At 44.1% G+C, this 22,155-nt stretch overlaps 1 protein-coding gene across 3 annotated transcripts in view; it reads right to left on the reverse strand.

Annotated features, from left to right (window-relative positions):
• The window catches only part of TBC1D24 (TBC1 domain family member 24), a 33,454-nt gene extending 21,452 nt beyond the window's left edge, over positions 1-12,002 (reverse strand). For 2 of the 3 annotated variants that reach the window (XM_063414186.1, XM_063414184.1), the window contains exon 1: positions 11,914-12,002. The gene's annotated coding sequence lies outside the window, so the exon portion shown is untranslated. Of the gene's footprint in view, positions 1-8,070; positions 8,114-11,913 lie in introns of those variants that run through there. The other variant, XM_063414185.1, reaches the window with a different exon arrangement.
• Between the last annotated feature and the right edge of the window lie 10,153 nt (positions 12,003-22,155).

A 22,155-nucleotide genomic window follows, 5' to 3' on the forward strand; every position in this document is an offset into this window, starting at 1 on the left:
ACAGCAAACTATTGTTTATAGTAGAAACTGGGAGAAAGTAAAAATTCTGACTACAATATGAAGAACATTACAGAAGGCTTAGAAAAGTCTTCAAAACCAGGGTGACACACAATAACCTCCACTATTGCAGCAGCTCTGTCAAGTGCTGGAACCTCTGCCCATGTGCCCATGTGTGTTTTGCTCAATGAAGACATTATAGAGCTATTATATAATGCTATATAATGCTATTATATTGCAAGGTTAAATCAGTGAAAATGTTCACTGAAAGGCTTCCAAAGAACCCTTAGTCATTCCTGTATTGACAGACTGAAAAATGCATGGAACTTGACATTTATTGGCATGATCTTCCATAAATCAGGTGCTTAAAAATTATTTGAAACTCTTAAAGTATAGACACCATCAAGATGAGATCTCATCCTCCTAGCTGCACCATAGGAAAATAAACATTTTGCCTGAAGCAGCTATAGCAGCCAATCCAGAAAGTTTTAGATTCTGAGTAAATGCTAACCTGGGTATTTTGGAATCACATGCTGATTTAAGTCCCAAATTTAATTAACTCCTCTTAAAAGTTTGACAGTAGTATGAAGGAGCCTTTCAGAGAAGGCTTTTGGATGGCTCTTCTCTACCATATTTAATTCAGGGCTTTTTTATAAAAAGAAGACTGGCTTTGGATCATCTTTCTTAGAGTGTAAGAGCAATACAGAAATGCTCACCATTTCTTTTTGTTGCATTCTTCCACATCTGAAACTAATTCTCAGACTGTAATTAAAGGAAGCAGCACATTGTCCTGACTCCAATTTTGAAAGTGAGATACCTTACAGGGTTCAGCTGTGGGGTCTCAGTGTAAGCTCAGTGTGTTTCCTTGAGATCCAGTAACAGCAGGACACCAGTCCATTGCAGAGCCAACATCAGCTCCAGGGAAGTGAACATTTTTCTGTAATTCTCCATCTGGGAACCACAGAAACACTATTTTTTAATTCAAATCCTAGAATAAGGTTCTTTTGTAGAAGAGAAATTTAATCCTACTTTGCAGTGACAAAAGCATGGGGAGATGAACTATTCTGCTCCTGGACACTTCAGTGCAGAAACTATCACTGCCCTTTGCTTGCTGGAGTCTCCAGCATGCTTCTACCTTCTGCCATCATCCCTTGGGAACTGCTTAGATTTATATTAAGGAGAGTTAAATAAAATGCTCATCATATAAGACAACTTCTAAGACACTCAGATTCATCTTGGCTGTCTTTTATTTTTTTCCTGTAAATTTTCTTCTCCTGTCTTATTTTCTGAGATACACAGGCATATTTAGAGGCTGCATCAGAGACATTTTTCACTGCAGAAATTACTGCCCATTCCAGAAACTAATGAATTTGATGAATATGTGCTCTTAAAGCTCACTGACATCCATGGCTAGAGGATGGCAGTCAGACTGCCAGATGTTTTAATTTGAGCTCACAGTTTTATACATATTTTGGCTGGGATAAATCTGTGGGGTATGCAAGTAGGTCTGGCTGGTTATGCTTTTCACAGGCCTAGATGCTGCAATAAAAAGTGACAGCAAAGCAACTGGGCCTCGTCAGGGCTACCAGAGCCTGACCAGCTCTCAACTGTGCTTGCAAAACCAACAGAATGTGTGTCTTCAGTCTAATGGTGCATAGCTCCTGATACCTTGCCAGCAGCTACTGTAAGCCAGCAGGCCTCAAACAGGGAGGATTTACTTGTGAAAGGAGAGGAGCCCAAGAAATCTCAGGAAAATTCCAGCCAGGCTTCAACTCCTCCTCAACTCTTTCTGAATTGTCCTCCCTCTCTCCTGTGAGACAAGTTCTCAGTCTTCTGGAAATCATGTAAAGAGCAATGTTTAACTCTGGGCTGCCAGGAAGAAAAAACAGAAGATGTCTTGCCCTCAGTAGTCAAGAATTAGTGAGTCAGGGCTGCCTCCTGCCCATCCCTCTCACCACAAGGAATCAAGCAGGCAGTACAGACTTGTATTTGGAGGCTGGAGTTTCAGTTAGGGAGTAAAACTAGAAGATGGCTGTGTGGGAGTGCAGTTGTGTCACAAAGCCCCATATTCACCTAAACTACCTTGTTTACCCCTCCATACAAAGGAGGGGTAAGACAGGCAGAAGAGAAAAAATATTTCAGAATGAAATGTTTATATATACATAGGGTAGAGAGACTAATTTACAGACCCTTATTGCAGCAAACCTCTTTCCCTCCCCTCCTGCTTTAGAGAAGTCAGCATCATGTTATGGTAAATATCCCCTAACTGGACATGGATGGATGAGCACCTGAACTACACAGAACTGAAACGTGGTCTAGTATGTATTAGCATGGAATGGTAAGGGCATTGTAAAAACTAGCAAAAAAAATTGCATTATTCATAACAACCATAAATCACAGACTGGTTTGGGTTGGAAGGGACTTCAAAGCCCATCTCATTCCACCCCCTGCCATCGTCAGGGACAGCTTCCACTGTTCCAGGTTGCTCCAAGCCCTGTCCAGCCTGGCCTTGGACACTTCCAAGAATGGGGCAGACACAGCTTCTCTGAGAAGCCACAAAGCTTTAAAGTTCTGTACTAAGGGTAAGCAGTCATTATCCTTTCTAATCAGACTGACTTTAAAAAAAAGCCAGAGTTAACAGAGAAGAACAGAAACAGGAGAAAGACCTTTCTTCTTAGTACCTGCCCCAGAATTGTAAATTGTTAGATTTATTCATTTTTAACAGAGCTCTTCAGGTAAGTGCAATATAAAAAAAAAAAAGGCAAGTACAGAAGTAGAACTAGAAAAATGCCTGCTGAGGATCTGCCAACAATAGCTGCAGCACAAGAGCTTTTTCAAGGTTAAGTTTAGACTCTGAAGCAGGCAAGCAATCATTAAAATTCAAACCCAAGTGAAGACCATAGTAACCTGCTTGATTTGAAGTCAGTGACTGAATTTTCAGGAAATATTTAGCTTGCTAACCTAGCCACATTTTCCATTTCGTTCCCTTAGCTTTTCCCATTGTCTTTTGGACTGCTTTCAGAAGACTGCTGAAAGCTGTCTGAATCTGTATAAAATACACAGCAGTGAAGCCAAGCGTGACAGGCAATTTCCCATACTGCCTATGAAGAAAAATTCTATGGAAGTGTCTAAAAACACATCAGAAAAAAGATTTGAATTATTACTTACTTTCAGGATGGGGAATATAAGGTTTCAATTTTACTAAAAATAACATGGCTGAGGGCAACTTCAACAATTTTATTATTTAGTATAATTATTTTATTATTAAAGGGGTTTGTTTTTTCTTTCCAAAATGCAGGAACTAGCAAACTGAAATATCTGAACTACACCTAACTCAGAGGGCAATTATTTCTTTGAAATTGAGAGTACATTAAATACTCTACACTAGTGAAATATTCACAGTTTAAACTTCTTAAAAATAAATTCCAACTTGGTTAACGCCTGAGATTACATTATTTGATATTGCTTTTAATAAACACAAGAGAATGTCCTAAAAAATCCAACCTATAATTAATCAGGAGATCCTGGTTCCCCATTCCATTTAGGTATTCTTGAAACTTTGTGTTCTGAAAGTCTGCCTACAGTTTAGAAGATTATTAAGCCACTTTATTTAAATCTAGTGTAGCTGTTCTCTAACAGCAACTACCAAACTTTGAAAATTACATTTTTCATCTTGTGCATGGGCAGTTACACCAACTTGGATTCGGCTCTTTGCTATGCAAGATACAGTGACAATCAACATTTTGCAGGCATTTTTATAAGGTTCTAACAGAAAGCTAATATTCTCTTTTGCTGTCCTGCAAATCAAGAGTAACGTAATCCTCCAGACCTGCAGCATATCATTTGGTGTTTATATTTCTGGCCAGTGTGGCAGGCATGGAAAAGATTCAGATTCACTCTTTTTCATAACCTTGTGAAACTAATCCATGCAGAAGGCACATGAAGAGATAATGAGAACTGCTTCCTCAAGACTGCTTGCTAGTAGTGCTTTTCCTAGTAAGAGGAAATTAACTCCAAAAGTCTAAGGAGATGAATTCCACCCTTTAGGAATACTCAATCACCCTGATATGCTTGCTTCCTAATGGGAAGTCTGACAGAAGCACAAAGCGACACAGTAAGGTAGCAGTAACTGCAGAACAAAAGACAACTGGCAGGCAGCTTCGCTCTCCTCCCCCAGGATTTTAGGATTTTTTTTTTTTTTTAGGATTTTAGCTGCACGCTGCAGCTTTCCCAAGCCTGGACTCACAACAGCACACCTTGACATCTCTGCTACATGGACCTGGGAACAAGACTGGACAACATTGTTCCCCCTGCACCCAAACACCTCCTGATCAGAGGCACGGTTTGTCACTTGTATGGCCTCAGTGATGTTCTCTGTCATCCCTCCCTGGGGCAGATGTGTTTCAGAGCTTGAATTAAACATTCCATTTAACACCAGAAAGCAACCAGCTCATCTCATGCAGAGTGGGACCACATGGCTGCATTGTGCAGTGATGATCCCTTCCAGCAGAATTCACAGAACTCGATGGATTGCTTTAACGTGGTTAAATGCAGTTCGATCTCTGTGATGTGCCCTGGGCACTCTGTGTGCACAAGCTAGGCACCACAATAAAATTCCTGACAATGTTCTATTACAAGTTTAGCAATAGTGTGATAGCAGATTATTGGATGCTTCCTGCTGGGTTTTTTATATGCATTTAGGACAAAGTCTAAAAAAACCTTCCCAAGTAACTGATAAAGTCTGATATCAGAGCATTCTATAGAGCAAATACTTTTAGGCATTTAATGATTTCTCTTGGGATATCACTACTGCATATGAAGCATAGTAACAGAGGGTTTGTCCTGAAATCCCATGTTTTCTTTCTTAGGAACATACTATCACCTTCTTAAACAGTCTTTAAATTATCTGTAATTAATCTGTTGTGCACTTTATTATGGTCTAAAGTTCAGACACGTTCAGACGCAGTTCTTCACTGCTAGGCAGGTAAGTGATAGTAGCTTATATTTAAGAGAATGTGTACACCATAGAATCATGGAATGGTTTGGGTTAGAAGACACCTTAAAGATCATCTCATGCCAGCCCCCCTGCCATGGGTAAGAACACCTTTCACTATCCAAGGTTGCTCCAAGCCCTGTCCAACCTGGACCCGGGCACTTCCAGGGATGGGGCAAGCCCGGCCTCTCTGGGCACCCTGTGCCAGGGCCTCACCACCCTTTGTGTAAAGAATATCTTCCTAGTATCTAATTTAAATACATCTCATAGCTGCAAGCATTTCAATACAAAACATCCCCTCCCATCTTTGGGATGGGATGACAAGCACTTTTGATATCCAGTCCATGTGGCTGCTCTGAGTGGTAAGTTACCAAAAAGACACAAGGTAAACACACAACCAAACAAGATAAAAGTCTGGGGAAAAACACAACACATTTTTGTTGAAAAATGTAAGAGAAAAAAAATGGCTAATGGCTCCACAAAGGTTCAAAAAGGCTAAAGAGCAGAGCATTGTAAGAGGATATTGGAGGTAAATGTTATCAAAGCCATAGGTCAGTAGCTTTCCTTCTGGCCTATACCGTAAAAACACTCAAGGAACAAACAGTAAAATCAAAGAGAGGGTAATTCCTACCTTTTTTCCCTCCAGACCAAAAGAAAAGTGTCCTTAACCTGCAAAACTATCTTATCTGATGCATTAAAAATGATCCATTAAAAAAAAGATATCTGTCAAAATAGTGCAAAAAATCAATACAATTTTTCAACTACATTGTCTGAGTTTTCCTCTTGGTCCTTCCAAACCACAAGGCTGAAAAAATTAATCACCTCATGCTAATTATGTCTTCTCTTTGGTACAAAACTGGAAATAACTACAAACATGTCTCCCTTCAACAGCAAACTCTGACTCTGAACATACCGTCTTTGCTCTTATTATTTTAATTTTCCCATAACACCTCAGTTTATATCTTTCTCTGTTTGAAAGTACAGTCAACTACATAGAACCAAAGACAGAGCTGACTGTCAGTGAAAAATCTGACATGGTATCAAATCCATACACAATAATCCAATTCCTTTTCCCTCTCTGTTGCACTGGATGCTGTCAATTTGACATGTATCACTACAAGACCCTCTTCCACTACATTTACTGGCAGAAAAATGTATTTAAATATCTGTTGATTATATGTTCTCCTCTTAGACACAGTGTCTGCATTGGTTTCTGTCAAACAATGATTTATTCATATTCCTCTTATCTAAGCCAGAAGGTGCAGGAACATGTACTTTACAGGTACATGCAGCCATGTGCTATTTCTTTTACATTCAGAGTTTCTCCAGGTCCAGAACAGCAGCTGACAGCACGAATGCAAATACAGACAGATTTTTACAAGCAGGAGACACAATCTGAGATACCAGTAAAAGGGCATCCCTAGGAAAGATGTTTACCAAGAAGCCTTTCCCAGTCCATGGCAACATACTGTATATATACAATATGCCAAATCATATCCAATTTTTAAAAACTAATGCTTAGAATAAATTTCCCCACAATATCCATATTTATCAAAAATACACTCACACAGAAGACTGCTGGACATTCTCTCATGCAAAAGGTACAAAATATGAATGGTGCCATTTAAAGTTTGTTAACGAAACCAGCCAATGTCCCAATTTCCCATATCATCTTTAAAATAAAACAGAAAGGCAATTTAGTCAAAACAATTCAAGTATCAATGTGGATAATTATGCCAGGTTAGTTCTCCTGTAAAATTAACTGGTAAGACATGTTTATAGTGATTTAAGACCCCCTCTGCAATACATGAACATACAAAGCCTTAAAGGGCAGTGCAGGAGAGCTTAAGGGGTACTTAAATTGGGAAATGGGTGAATGCAGCAGTAACCCTGGTGTAATGGAGCACACAAATCCTTAATCTTTGCTGAGCCTATGGAAATCACTGCGTACACTCCTCGACTCTGTAGTAAATGGAGATGTACACTTTATTCCTACCAGCAGCTATCCCTACAACTTGTTTATTCCAGGGGAGATCTGTGCTCCCATAATTCAGCCAGCAACTAAAACAGGGTAGGGAAATCTTGTCATCTCAGAGTATTTCATTATTGTCTACACTAAGTATAAGGGCACAGCAGTTTTCTCTTGGAAAGCAAAAGTCAATTTACAGTAAAATGAGCATATAAAAATTAAAGTTAAGCTGTCATTTCACTCAGAACTTTATTTTCTTCCAGTTCTGCAAAACCCTACAGATTTTATTCCTTTCTTCTGATATTGCTCAGGAGAAAAGCTTCAATAATCTGGAATGCCTTGTAAGGAATGACCCTTTCCTGAAATAAAGTATAAATTACCCTATACAGGGGAGATATTCAGATACCAACTACAATTTACAAGCAAAGGAGCAGCTCAGCCAACAGCTCCATTTTGGGGAACTGGAACAACACATTACTTTATTTTGGTACTTATTTCTGTCATCTTTCTAAACTTATGCTCCATTAAAAGAGTAGCAACTAACACTCTTGTGCAGCACAAAGGTACAGAAACAGCACCTTGTAATGAAAAATTGATGAGTGTGGAATCCCAAACTAGTCCCGTATTATTTTGATTGTAATCTCAAAATCAAAGGACATTTTTAACAACAGCCTGGTTGCCAGTTTATAATCTTACTAATAGTGTATTTTGCTAATCTTCTAGTCTATCTGGGGAGAGAACTTTGGGAGACTGGCCCTATCAAAGAGTTCAGGGTCCATGGCACAGGGTTTACAGGAAGCTTTGCTGTTGAGGGTGCTCTGTACCCATGTGCTTGTTCTGAGCAAACCTGAAGGGATTTAACACACCTGACACACATACACCTCTCTCCAGTGGCACTTCACTGGCCAATGGATTCCAAGTCTCTCACCTGGAGGATACAGGCATATTGAAATGTAAACCAGGAGCAGGAATCCTGTCTCCACAGGGGACAGATTAGAAAACAAACATTTTGTTTATGGAGTAAAGATATTACAAAACAAAAATATTAAACAAAACGAACTCCCCCAAACTCCTCCACCACTCAGACGGAAGTGCTTTTATTAACCCTTACCTTAGAACTTGTCATTGTATATATCTTCTTATAACTTATTCCCCTCTGTTGGGCCTGTTTGTGAGGAGAAAAATAATCTGTAAAATTAGACTGGTTTTTAAACAGTGCACTGGGCAACACTGTTGTGGTGCATCAGGTGCACCACTGACCTTCACACCTTTAAAAAAAAAGGTATCTGCATGCACAGCTTCCAACCTTCATACTTGAAATTGTGCTATAGAAAACAAGGTGACAAATATCCTCACTAAAAAGAAAAGCTAATTAACCATATTATTAAAGTGCTTGCAGCATAAACAACTAATTTCAGTCTCTAAAATCACAAACAGGATTGCAGCTGTGTCACAAATACTTTTACCTCTCCCTATTCTATACAGGACGTATAAAGTCTGCACGAAATAGGCAATCTCTGGAAAGTGTCTCTCTTCAGGGGACTAACAGGTATGTGATTTTGGAATTCCAGCTCTGCAGTGTTTGGATCCCCAGTTCTGAAACAAACCCAACCATACTCTGAAGATATGCAGCAAACTATGAGGTTAGAAGAACTGATTTGCTGAGAGTTGGTATCTGGCCTTTGTCCTACTTGGTAGAAAAATTAAATATAATCTGAACGTTATTTTTCTTTTCAAAAGGTTGACAGCATGGCAGATTTGGCCACACACTACAAGTTGTCTGAAACACAGTCACTACACTTGTACTTGTGTACAAATTATTTCTTCTTTAAATTGTTTTCCCCATAAAAACATAACAAAATAATGAAGTGTTGGATTTTGGCTGCTACACCAAAGTTACACTTATTTGACAACAGAATCAGAAGAGGAAGAAAGGGTTTTACACTGAGAGAGAGTAAGTTTAGATTAGCTATCAGGAAGAAATTCTTTCCTGTGAGGGTGGGGAGGCCCTGGCACAGGTTACCCAGGGCAGCTGTGGCTGCCCCTGGATCCCTGGCAGTGTCCAAGGCCAGGTTGGATGGAGCTTGGAGCAACCTGGGACAGTGGAAGGTGTCCCTGCCCAGGGCAGGGGTGGAATGAAACGGGCCTTAAGGGCCCTTCCAACCCAAACCACTCCATGGTGATGTAGCTGCCCACACCCCAAGCACTATTCAGCACACTCCTTAACACAGATATCGGCAGACTCCCAGATTTCTCCTGAGTCTCCTTCCCAAGACAGTGGGAATCAACAGTTCATAGTCTTTTACAACATGTCTGAAAGTTCAGGCAATTCTCTAATTGCAAAAGTTTAAGCAGGAGGAAGGACAACAAACGATTTATGTTCAAGCCTAAGAGTGTGAACACCACAGATATACACACTTCCATATCTTAAAATTAGAGATTTTAAAACATTTGAGTCCAGAACTGGACCTCACCAGCACATATTCCCACCAACACATGTGGACTCCAAGCCAGTCAGTCATTAATTATAGTGCAATGAGATCTATTTTTGTGTCAGGTGACTGTCTGGTCAAGTACCAAAGCAGGAAATAGCTCAAGAACACCACCTTCCGCAACAAAACCCACTGCATCTGCCAACACACTTCATGCAATTGGGTCAGACTACTGCAAATAAACCTGAAAATAAAGGTATCTCCAAATGAATTTGAGAGAAACTGTAGTTCTTTAGTCTCAATTTAAGGCTGTATAGACAAAATATAAGGAGTTATTTTTCTTTCAGACCATTAACAAGTTTATCAATTTTGAGTGGTAACACACACTTATCTGTGCCTGAGCATGCAGCCCACAGCCCAAGAGCAGCAGTTCCAGCTGCCTCTCCAACCTAACAAGGAGGGCAGGGGGAATTCTATAGAGCCAGAAGAACAGCAAGGACCTAACTTACGGTATGTTACCAATAACGTTCTTATCTGACTGTATGTGGCTTTAGCACTACAGCAAGGTACTTACAACCTAAACAAATGCCAGATAATGCATACAATACAAAAATAGTGCCTAAACAATGCATTATCAGATTGCAATAACCTTGGTATTGGAGATAGTGAGACATCCATGTAGTGTGGACTGGTTTGCTTTGCTTGCCTTAAATATACAGACAGTTATATTAGTGCAAGGATAGCTTCTTTTCCCATTTTTCTTTATAGTCCAAGTAACAGGGGGATCAGAGAATGGAGACCCTTAAAGATTTCAGATTAACAGAGCAAATAAACAAATACAACCAAGGGGAGACAACAAAGGTCACAACAAAAGGAGTGAGCTGGGAAGAGCAGAGGTACTTAAATATGTGACAATCCACAAACAGCCTGCTAGAAACATTTACTTGGCAGCATTTAATCATTAACAGCAAAAACCCCCAAACAAACAAACCCCCAGAAACAAAGAACAAAACAACCACCAAAAAAACCACCACCACAAAAAGAAAACCCCCAAACCCAAAACAACAACCCCCAAAATAAACAAACCAACTCCTCCCCAAAAAAGAAAAAACAGGGAGAAAGCTGTTTTCCTTTGAGTTAAAATTTCTGGCCACAAGAACACCTGCAAACTTTCAAATAATAATGACAGAAAAGACATTCACTACAAGGCTTTTCAATAGCTAACTATTGTGCAATACCATCCACAACTGTTTCGAAAATTACGAAGCATACAAGTATCATGTACTGCTTGGAAAGAACAAAGAGTTACCATAAAATGTTGCTGGAATCCTTGGACTCGAGTAATCACTGCTATTCCTGAGTAACTATCCTGGAGAAATCTTTTGCAACAGTCTAACAGCCAGTGATTACAGATAGAAGGAAATTCCAACAACGGAATTCCCTATTCTGGTAATACAGTGCCCTAGATATGATCCATGTTATTTCTGTGCTCTGGGTACTCTTGGATGTTCTGAAAATCCTACTGGGATTTCTCCCAAGGCAGAGAAGCTTTCAGATGCTCCAGCTTGTTGTAGGATTTGGAGATAAAAACACAAGGATTGAGATAATACAGTTTAAAGGCGAAGGTCCCATTTTTCTCTCATCTGAATTACACAGTACCTGAGAGGTGTCATCCCTCCCGCTGCCCTGGGACGGGAATCAGCTGAATATGCTGCATCCACCCGGCTATTATTGATCGCTTGTTCACAGGCCCAGAGAGGCCGGGGAGCATTTTGGCAGGTTCTAGCCAGCACTCTAAAGTTGGTGTTTGGTGCCTAACAGTGTGCCAGTCCCAATATTTTAGCAGCAATTTTCACTGAAGGATGGGCCAGAAAGAATAATGTGAAAACAAACTCACAACAAATTTCTACTTGCATTATAGAAATTTCAAAAACATGGAAGGCCAGAGGCTGCAAAACACAAGTGCTGGGTTTAGAGAGCTCTCTTTAGAGAGAGGATCAGCTGCCCCGCTGCGGGGGTGGGCTGGCAGAATAGGTGTAAGCTCTGCGTGTTGGGGCGAGCGTCACCAGCAGTGAGAGGACCGCCTGAGGCAGTGACCGGCACCTGAGGCTCGCACAAGCCATTTAAACACCTTTCAGCCCCTCCACACACCGAACCAGCCCCCAGGCGCAGCCCAGAGCCCCCACGGCCAGCCCGCCGCAGGGACCCGCGCCCGCTCTCCGGTCACTGACACCCCCGGAGGTTCCGCCCTGCGTTCTGGAGCCCACGGACAGACACAGCGGCTGGGCCCGCGCCCGAGTCTCCCCCGCAGCTGCTGCCTGGTCTCGCACGGGCACGGCCAGCGACCCGCGGCCCGGCCACGGGGACCCGACGAAGGCCGGTCTCACAGCCGGCCCCCTCCGGGTCCCTCCTGGCCGCTCGCTGGAGGATGCCGCCGCGATGCCACCGCCCGACACCGAGCTCCATCTCCCTGGGTCGGCTCCTCGAGCTCGCCCTCGCTGCCCGCCCCCTCGAAGCCTCACCGCTCTCCGCCGCTCCGGGCCGCGTCCGGCGGGACCGGGGGCGCGAGCGGCCGCGCCTGCGCAGAGGGCGCGGCAGCCGTGGGAAGGGCGCGCGCACGCGGTCCCGCCGGGCCGGTCGGGCACGCGCGGAGCGTCCCCGGCGCTGGAACCGAGCGGGGCCGTGCGGAGTGGGGCGCGCTGTGAGGGGCTGTGAGGGGCGATGGAAGGGTGGTGAGGGAGGCTGTGAGGGCTGATGGGAGCTTTGGAGGAACAGCAGGCTGGGAGGGGTGACAGTGAAGGACTGTGAGGGGTGTACAGGCCAAAACTGAGGGAGTGTGAGGGGTGATGAAGGCTGAGAGGGGTGATAGGGACTTTGAGGGTTGGTGGGTGACAGGAAGGGGCAGTGTGGGGCGGACAGGGTGGTTGCACCAGTATTGTGATAAGAGTCTAGAAATTTGGTGGAAAAGAAACCCCTTGTCAGCCAGCTGGTTGATCAGAGAGGGTGAGGGTAGCTGGCCTTAAGCTCTGATTATAACCAGTTTGGCACTATAAGTGGTTGTGTTGAATAGGAACTTCCATGTGCACAGGTTCTTAAAGAGGGCATGATCAACACTGAGTCTGGTAATGTTCAATAAAAACTTTCACTGTCACAGATTAATGAAGAGTGTGGTTTATTGAAGTAGCAGAAATGCAAGGGGAAATAGAAAGGGGGAATAACTGTAAGGTAGTTTGTTTTGGTTAGATTTTCAGAAAAAAATCTTTAGTCAGAGGATGGTAAGGCCCTGGCACACATTTCCCTGAGAAGTTTTGGCTGCCCCATGCCTGGAGGTGTTCAAGGCCAGGTTGGACTTGGAGTAACCTGGGATAGTGGAAGGTGTCCCTGCTCATGGCAGGGGGTTAAATTGGATGAGCTTTGAAATCTTTTCCAGCCCAAACCATTCTGAGATTCTGGGATTCTGTGAAATACAGATTTGGAATTGCCCAAGATGGATGCACTAGCTGTGATAGAGTTCTAACAGTAACAATAGTATAGTGTTAGCGCAGGTAATAATAATCATCATCATCTTATGCTTACAATGAATGCTTGGGAGGAGGGAGAGGAGAGTAGAAGCCCATGAACTGTCTCTGAGGTTCTTCTGGGTCTTCCTCCTAACTAGGTGAAATTTTTACCCTCCTTATGTACAGCCCAGTCTCATCCCCCAGCTCCTTCTTCACATATAGCATGATCTAAGCAGACAGCAGCATAATACAGTAAGATATGTGGGGCTGATGTACTTAATTAAGTCAATTAGCATATGCAGGGTTGTGCATTTTAATATCTGTATGACCCCTAATCAGGAAAAAGTTGTTTCGTGGTTTATTTGTGTTTTGTTTTGGTTTTGTTCGTTTGTGGTGAGGAGGGGTTTTTTTTTGGTTTTTTGTTTTGTTTTGTTTTTTTTATGGTGTCCTTCAAAGTTCTGGTCATACAACTTGCAGGGGGATAAGGGCCACTGAATAGCGAACCAATATGATTTCACCAGAAGCTGTTTATTGTTTACAATACAACTCAAATTATTGATTCTCAGTCTCTGGCCCGTGTGGGCACACATCTCTCGGTTGGCTAAGTCGCTTGTCTAAGAGGCAGGTACATCTCCTTTAAGACATCCAATTGGTCAAATGTCCATCGTCACATCGTGTCTTCTGTATCTAGGGTTTACATTCTTTGTGGACAATTTCTCAGGCTCTCTGTTCTTATTTTAATCTTGTTATTTTCCCAGTAATCTTGATGAATGCCTGAGAACCCTGAAAACAAGACTTCTAGTTGCTTGATGAGATTTCTCACAAACAGTTTGGCTGGTGCATCAAAATGGCCTGTTATACAGATGCATTGCTACACAACTTTGTTTTCATTTGCTTCATTCTTCATAGCCAGAGCAGGATCATTACATCTCCACTGGACTTGCTCCTTCAGAACCTTTCCTGATGTCAGCTATGCAGCTCTCCATCCACAGAGATGACACAGAGGGTACACAGCATAGACTGTAGATATTAAGCCTTAGCTCTTACTTGGCTCCTTGGTCATCATCCCATGTACAGCAGTGCTGCATGAGGAGAACTCAGGCTGTGCTTCTGCGCTGGGGCCTGGGAAAAGCTCAGCGCAAATTCTAGGAACAATTGTTGCTTTAGGAAAACTCTAAAATCTGACTACTTTTGTGCTCAGTAACAATGTGTCTGGTTTTTGTGGGGTTTTTTGTTTGTTTGTTGTTTTTTTTTTTTTTGCAAAGCCTACAATGGCTGGGACAGAAATTTGTTCATTTTTAAGATGAAGGATTTCCATAGTGTTTATTTGACTTGGCTTGGCAGCAGTGCTCTGTTTACGACTGGATAAATAACTGCCACATTAAAGATTATTAACTAGCAATGCTTCAGTGGCCAATAAAGCACTAATCTTTTATATGGTGTTGTAAATGTACACAGCTTAGTACAGCTGGATCTTGCCAAAGAGATAACAAATTCCTTACCTGGAAGGTTTACACAGCATTTAATCAATCTGAAGGAAACCACAAAGGACCACAAGGAAAGTACAAAACGTGATAATGAAACATAAAATACACAGAGGACTTGGAGCCATTTGCAGCTGCATTTTAAAAAGGGTCTTAAGTGAGTGTTTTGTATTTACCTTAAAGCTACTGGGCAGTGGTTAGAGGCAAGATAGAATCCTAGAGTGGTTTGGGTTGGAAGAGACCTTAAAGCCCATCCAGTCCCACCCCATGCTGTGGGCAGGGATGCCTTCCATTAGACCAGATTGCTCCAAGCCCTGTCCAGCCTGGTCCTGAACACTTCCAGGGATGGAGCGGCCACAGCTTTTCTGGGCAATATGTGCCAGGGCCTCAGCGCCCTCACTGTATAAACCTTTTCCTAATACCTGGTCTAAATCTCCTCTCAGTTTAAAACCATCCCCCCTTTTCCTGTTGCTACAGGCCCTACTGAAGAGCCTGGCCTCACCTTTCTTACAGACCCCCATTAAGTCCTGCAGAAAGACACAGCAGCCACTGTGCTGTGACAAATGGTCAGTGGGGTCTCGGGCAGTGCTGTGCCCCTGCCTCTGCCTGTGGCCAGGCAGGGCAGTCCCACTGCTCCAAAGCAGGCCTAAGCTCCAAGCTTGGGGGAAGCCGTAATCAGTCCTTGTAATGTGCTTCCTTTAAGGCTTCCTTGTGACTGGCTAATGCTACTGTGGACAGCAATGAACTCATGTTGTGGAGCATGAGAGCCATTTCCAGAAACTGTGATGAGATATCATTTGTGTATCCAAATATAAATTTGAAATATAATACATTATTTTATATTCACTTGTCTTTGATTCTGCAGCGTCCTAGAGGGCACCTTCACACATGTAAAGCATTATGTTCCTTGTGCTAAATGAAGCAGGGAATGGAAAGCAGGTTTAAAAGAGGATGAAAGTAGATGGAGAGGTGTGAGGACAGAGATAAGTGTGGGCAACATTTGCTAAGATTTTGTAGGAGGATGAAAAACTTTCATCTGTCTTCAGCATTTAGAGATCCTTCCACTGTAATATGTGAGACCTATGTATTTTGCATACTTGGGCTCATGGTGCCCCTCTGAGGTAAAGTAGTGCTGATATTCTCATGTCCCTCCCGGGAAAGTGCAGCAGAGACAATGTGTTCACATGGGGAAAAAAAGGCTTGGGATTGACAGGCTTTGGAAAAGCAAGAGTAGGTACAGGCAAAGGGACCAGACTCCCAGAGTTTCTCTGCTGATATGCGAACCATGATTGAAACGGAACATACTGAGCAACAGACAGTTATTCTCAGTGCTCCGAAAGTAGGAATAATTGAAGGCTTTCTCCAAACTTCTGTCCCGATGCTCATTATTGAGAGATATTTTAGGAGTATAATGGTGACTAGAGCCTCTGCGTTGCCTGTTGGTTTTGCCTAGTTGCAGTACTCTGGGTGCCATAGGGGGACAGAGTTCGAGGAGACAGAGGTAGGATCAAGGGCACAGAGATAAGATCAGTGTGGGGAAATCTTTCAGGAGAGGAGCCTGTGTGAATGCAGGATAAAAGGAGACAGCAGTGTGCGGACTTGTATGTGTGGTGAAAATGGCAGATGATATGGGCAGAGTGGGTGCTCTGTAAAACTTTGGAGCCTGCATGGCTATATGAGTAATCTCCACCTACCTGTGTTCAGGCTGTTGGACTCTCCGTGACTGTGAGGGAGAGGGGGAAGACCTTGCTTGAGTAGCTGGCTGATGGCTGGTGGAAAACATGTTTGAATGCCTCTACTCGTCTTCCTGGAGGAAGATGTTCATTGCTGGCAGCTTTACAGAGCCAAGGCTCTCTAAGTCCTTAAACCCTGCAGAGGTTCAAATAAAGACCAAGACCTGGTGAGCCCCTGGGCATGGAGGGCAGTGAGTCTACAGAGGCTTTCTAGGGATGAAAGAAGGATCTTTGTTTATATCTAACTAGTTCCCAGAATTTTGAAACACTAAATCATGTAAGTGATTTATTTTCACTTTATTTTCACTTTATTTTTGCTTTATTTTCAATATGAAATAAAGCAGTTCTGAGAGTGCAGTGTTGGGTGAAGCCTCTGACCTTTGGGTTTGTGCCTTGATGATGGCATCTCTCTGTTCTCTGAAGAACAAGTGAGCTCATATTGAAGCATTCCTTTGTGTGGGAATGCTATTCCCCCTGAGCACACATTTTTCAGAACCTACAGGAACAGGCATTTCTCTGGTGTGTACAGTTGTATATCTCACATTTTCTTACGAAACCAAGCTGGACTTATGGGCTAGGCACTGGATGTAATGGAGGCTTTTTGACAGGGGCAGTACTGGGACTGGAAAGCTGGATTGGGAAACCACATGAAAGCAAGAAAAGAAAAGCAAGTGGAGAATGGCAAAGTGGATGGAATGATCCCTCACATCAGACCTATTCTCATGTGTGTCCAACAGCCTTGGAGAGGAGATTTGCACTGGTGAGGTGGGCAGAGGAGCAGCTGGAGGATCATCGTCAGAGAATTCCAGGAAGCACAGAAGGGTCTTAGGCCAAAACCTAAGCTGGGCTAGTAAAACAGTGGCTTTGCTGGTCCCGCAGCAATGGGATTTGCTCTGGGCTGCTTGCATGGAAAGTTGATAAGCCTCGGGAAAGTCTGACCTCCTGTGGGTAAAACTGGGAATTACTAGGGGATAATTAAGCAAATCTTTTTCCTATCACGTGCCAGCATCTTAATGAGAGGTTTGCTCAGTGGTGTGGATCACTTCTCTTCCACTTGCAGCAGCCAGTGGTTCTGCCCCTCTAAATGAGCTGCTGATGTTACTCCTGGCAATGAGGGTGAGGCTGATGGTCCTAAAACCTAGAGAGTGCTGGTGGATATTTTAATGACACAAAAGGAATGTGGTCATGAAGGCAGCCAAGCATTTCTCTGTGACTTTGTGGACACTGTGTTTTCCATTTGGTTGGGTGGGTTGCAGGCAGCTTTTCTTGTTTCTTTGTGCCTTCCCTTGCCCCAGCTAGGGCAGCTCCTGCCTTTTAGGGGTGAGCAGTCACACTGGACCATGAATATGAAAGGTTGTTTTCTGGTATTGGGTGATCCTCTTGGTATGGAGAGGGGATTTGTGAGAAGGGAATTAGCAGTTTCCCTTCAGGATGACTTTAATCCTCCTCCTCTGTGAGGAGACTGTAATGGTGTGTGGTACATTCCTAGCATATCACACCAGGTATTCCAGTGTGATGTTGCTTGTTAGGATCCAGCTTTGGCTGCAGGTCCTGCTCTGGTGTTCCATACTTGGTAGGGTTCAGTCCACAGAGATTCCTCTGGCTATTGGGCATCTTTGGAGCACTCTTACCTACTCCTGATTTTGGAGGAGGAGAGTTCATTGCCTCCCTCTGTGGGTTGCCTGCCTGATGACCTGTGGAATCTTAGGGAATGACTCATAATCCAAGGGCTTTTCCTGGGAAGGTGATTCTGAAGGAGTTTGGTTTATTCCAAGTATAGGTGCATCCTATAAGTTCCAGGGACTGTTGGTCAGACACATGCTACAGACATGGATAGATAACTAAATATTGCTTAATTTATGCCCTGCACTGTCTTTGATGTTGGCTTGATCCCTTTCTTCCCCCTGCACTCCACTACACCAGCTCAAACACAACATTGCCTTTTCTCAGGAGGCTCATTGGCTTTCATCAGGCAAACCAGGAACTCTGTTTTTGGGAATTAAGGTCCCTAATGATATTATGTCTCTGTCTGGACTTCTGGCTCTGGGTCTTCAGGGTCTCTGGGGCATTTACCTCATAGTGTGATTGAGTGGGAACAGTGAGGGACCTGCAGAGTTCACAACAAAGGTGGCTAAACAAGTAAGTTCAAAACCAGGTTGCAATCCCATGGATCTGCTTTTTAGACCCCTGAGAATAAGCTGAATGTCCCTGGTTGAAGGATAAGAGGTATGATGCCCAGGTGGCCTCTGTCTGGAGAGGGATCCTATCTGTTCCAGCCAAACAGCCAGGGCAGGCTTAGCTCTTAAGAGGGCTTTATACCAAAATCCATGACACTGGATGCTCTCAGGCTTGCCTGTGTTCTCCTCTAAGGCAAAGCAGAGCCTGCAATTAATGTTTCCAGAAGGTGTGAAATGGAGCTGGAGCAAAAGCAGGCTCGGTGGTGCTCTGGCCCAGGCCTGGTCTTTGCAGCCTTCACATCTGTTCCGGAGCATGAATTGCTACTCTGTGCTGGTGCCCCTCGCCCCTTTGCACACTCTGTTTTCATTAGTGTGCTCTTTGGTTAAGGACCCTTCTCACTTCCAGCTGAACAAACACTTTCCATCGCATGTAAAATCCAGCTTGGTGCTAATAGGCATCTCCCATCACCTTCCTCCTTCCCCTTTACCACCTTTTCTGCAATTGGCAGGACAAAAAAGTGTTGCTATTACCTGACTTATTACTGGCACGGGACTGTAATTTATGACATAAGCTTGGTAAAGTGCCATGCTGAAAACATTTATGGTCCTCTTCAAGTCCTGTGGGGTGGTGGGGAGAGCAATGGCTGTGGAGGGGAAGCCAGTTGTTCCACCCTTGCAAAATACAGCACAGTCCAAAGGCTTCCTCTGCCTTCTGACAGCAGTGCTGTGGGCAGTGGTCTCAGCATCCTGCTCTGCTGATATCAGAGTGGGTTGAGACACCAGTGCCCAGAACAGATGCAAAGTTTTTCTGTCCTTAGGAAACACACAGATTCTCCCTTTGGAAATTTATTGAATTCCCTATCTTTATTGCTTTTAGTCCTGTACGATCTTATTCCTCTAGCAGGATATCAGAACCTGCCTTCCTCATGTTCCTCATACAAGTGTCCCCTCCTCTTTTCTCCCCTCGCTTCAAGTCCCTGTTCTCTAATGGGAGGGTCTGCTACTCCATGTGCAGCAGGTCAAACACAGGAGCTGTGAAAGGCGGGCTTTACAGCAGGACAGCTGCCATCCAGCCACCAGGTTCATGCTCTGTCTGAAAGAAACAACCTGATCATTTAATTCTCTCTTTAATTTAATGTCTGGATTTGACCTGAAAATGTGCTGTGGAGAGTAGGGGGCAAATGAATTGTCATTGCTGTAGGTGGGCTAGATTTGAATAGCAATCTAAGGGGCAAAGGAAAGTCCTGGCAGCAGTGACTTTTTCAGTGACTGAAGAGAGATTTGTGAGAAATGGGACTTATATCCCAGTCTTGAGAAGAGTGGTATGGAAATTTGGCGTGGGAAAGTTTTCTCCACTGGGCTATTTGCTGATTACTGAAAAGTTAATGTTGACTGTTGAGCTCCTCTCAGGAAAACACTGTCGTTCATCTTTCAGAGGTATTTGGAGCTTGGCTATCTGCCCTGTCCACTTGTGATTCAGGGGATGGGAGCAGGGATTATCCGAATCATTTCCCAGCTTCAGGAGCACATTTTCCCTGAAACTGCTCAGTTAGAAGGAGCATTTGCTTGGCCTGCAGTGAGGCAGGCTCTCTGTACACTGTAGGGAAGGATCACGTGGCAGTTTGTCCTCTTTCTTTGGTTCAAGCTTTGCCAGCTGCTGGATGAGAAGCAGGTCTCTGCAGCCTTCTGCTTCAACAGTGCCATGTTTACATCCATGTACTGGAGCTAAGGGAGATGTTCTGGCTGGGGTTGAGTCCTGGATGTTCTCTGCTACTTGCCATCTGAAGGTTTGCAAGATAAAGCCTTGGGAGCTGGATGACATAAGGAGATGTGTGAAGCCCACAATACCAAGCTAATGCTGCTTCCAGAGTCATTATCTCTAGCTGCTGTTATTTCTGGACATCTTGTATAAAGGGTATCAGGGCTGAGGGTTTGGTCTGGGAGAATGCCTTGAGCCGGAGTTGCTTCATTCCTGCTGTGGTTGGACAGAATTTGTGTTTTGGATGGCATTTATTTACCCAAACAGCAGCTATGTAGATGTTGGCCATCTGGTATAATTTTGTCCTCCAAGCTCCATCTGTCCTGTGTGGTGGGGAGAGACTGAAGCCTCACGTGAGTGAATCAGCTCATTTTGTCTTCAACACTATTGGATGGAGCAGGTTGCTCTGGAGCTGATTCTTCTGCTTCTTCTCACTGGAGCTTAGATATTTGGGTGCCAAACTGGTTGCTAAAATCAGAGATGAAAACCCCTCCTTTCACTTTTTGTGTAAGGGAGGGCTGGTGGGAAGCTCACATAGTCTGTGGGGTCTGAGCCACCTTTAAGCCTTGTTCTGTTGACTGAGTTCCAGACACCCCATGCCCAGGTCAAATCTCTACCTGGATCCCAGAGAGAGTCTCCCTTTATCAGATGATGAGAAGCAGATGGGTGGTGCTGGATCCTGCTGAAAACAAGGAAGAACCACAACCTTGAAAGATTTCCCAGTGTCCTGCAGGGTGAAAGCAGTTTAACTGACTATAAAACCTCTGCTGGGTTCAAGATTATTCAATGGAAAAAGGTGGGGGGAAATGGCAAAAAATGACAACCTGTCTTAAGAGAGTTCACTGTATGTGCACCTGATAAAAATCATAACATGGGATCGGCTTTCTTCTCTGCTTTCTTGGCTTTTGGCAAGTGTAACCAAGCTCTGGCAGGCAGGGCAAATTTTCTTCTCCCTGGGGTCATTAAAAAAGACCATTTCCCCATTTAAAGAGTGAGACAGAGGTGGGGGTGGAAAGGGGAGCTGAGCCAGGCAGCAAGCAAGCCCTGCCCACACTGCTGCATGAGTTAGCAGAGCCATGGCTCTCCCACCCCCACCACTCTTCATGGCGTTAGGCACGTGGGATTGAGGGGGGCTGGATGGGTATGAAAGCAAACACACATCTGGAAGTTCCTCCAGTTAATTGGACAATTATTCATACCACTCTTGCTGGAAGCAGCCTGCTACTGCTGAGCCAAAACCAACAACAACAGACTGTGGGCGTACTCCATCCCTGCTTGGAGTGGGGAGGCTTGTGTGGCAAGGTGCAGCTGCAGAGGGCGAGTTAACCAGTGAGGGCATGGACCCACTGCTCGTGGGCTTCTCTGCCTGATTGTAGTGTGTAGGAAGCCCCGGAGACCGTGGGTGTGGTGAGATGCTTGGGAAACACTTGCTTCACAGTGCATTTGGGCCCCAGGTGGGGAGGGGGAAGCTGCTGCTCTGGAGCAGCATGAGAACCCAAGTCAACCTGTGTTGGGTTTTATTAGGAGCTTGGCAGGCTGTGGTGTCAGTGAAGGTAGTCCAGGCCCACATGTGCTCTATAGCACTTTACTCCTCATAAATAGTGGATTCACTGCCGTTTCTGCCCAGCTCCTACCTGTGTGAGGCTCTGTCAGCTCATGTTCACCTTTTCCATCCCTTCTCCTTCACCTTCCTCATATTCCTGGTTCCTTCTTAGTCTGACAGCAATGCCACTGCATGCCCCCATTCCCTGCCTGTTTTCTGGTACAGGTGCTGTGCAGGTGAAGTTCTGAGGGAATGCAGAACTAAATGGCCTTGTCTTTGGCAGTTTATTTCCCAGGATTTGCCTGTGAGATGGGAGCTGGGAGTGACCACCTCAGTCTGAGTGGTTCTCCCTATGAAAGAGCTGAAAGGTCTCAGCAGATCATCAGGGAGATGTTCGGGAGTACCCCGGACACCATCAGCCTTGAAGAGCTGTCTCTCCTCCTTCTCTCTATCTTTATATCTGGTGAGATATAGGGTTGCTCCCTAGGCTGAATTCTCTGGGACTCCATATCAGTGTGACAGACCACATCTTGAAAGTGTTTCTGGGGAACCATGGCTGATTGCTCTG

The sequence above is a fragment of the Prinia subflava genome, chromosome 17 (assembly GCF_021018805.1).
Source record: "Prinia subflava isolate CZ2003 ecotype Zambia chromosome 17, Cam_Psub_1.2, whole genome shotgun sequence".
Classification (NCBI taxonomy): Eukaryota; Metazoa; Chordata; class Aves; order Passeriformes; family Cisticolidae; genus Prinia; species Prinia subflava.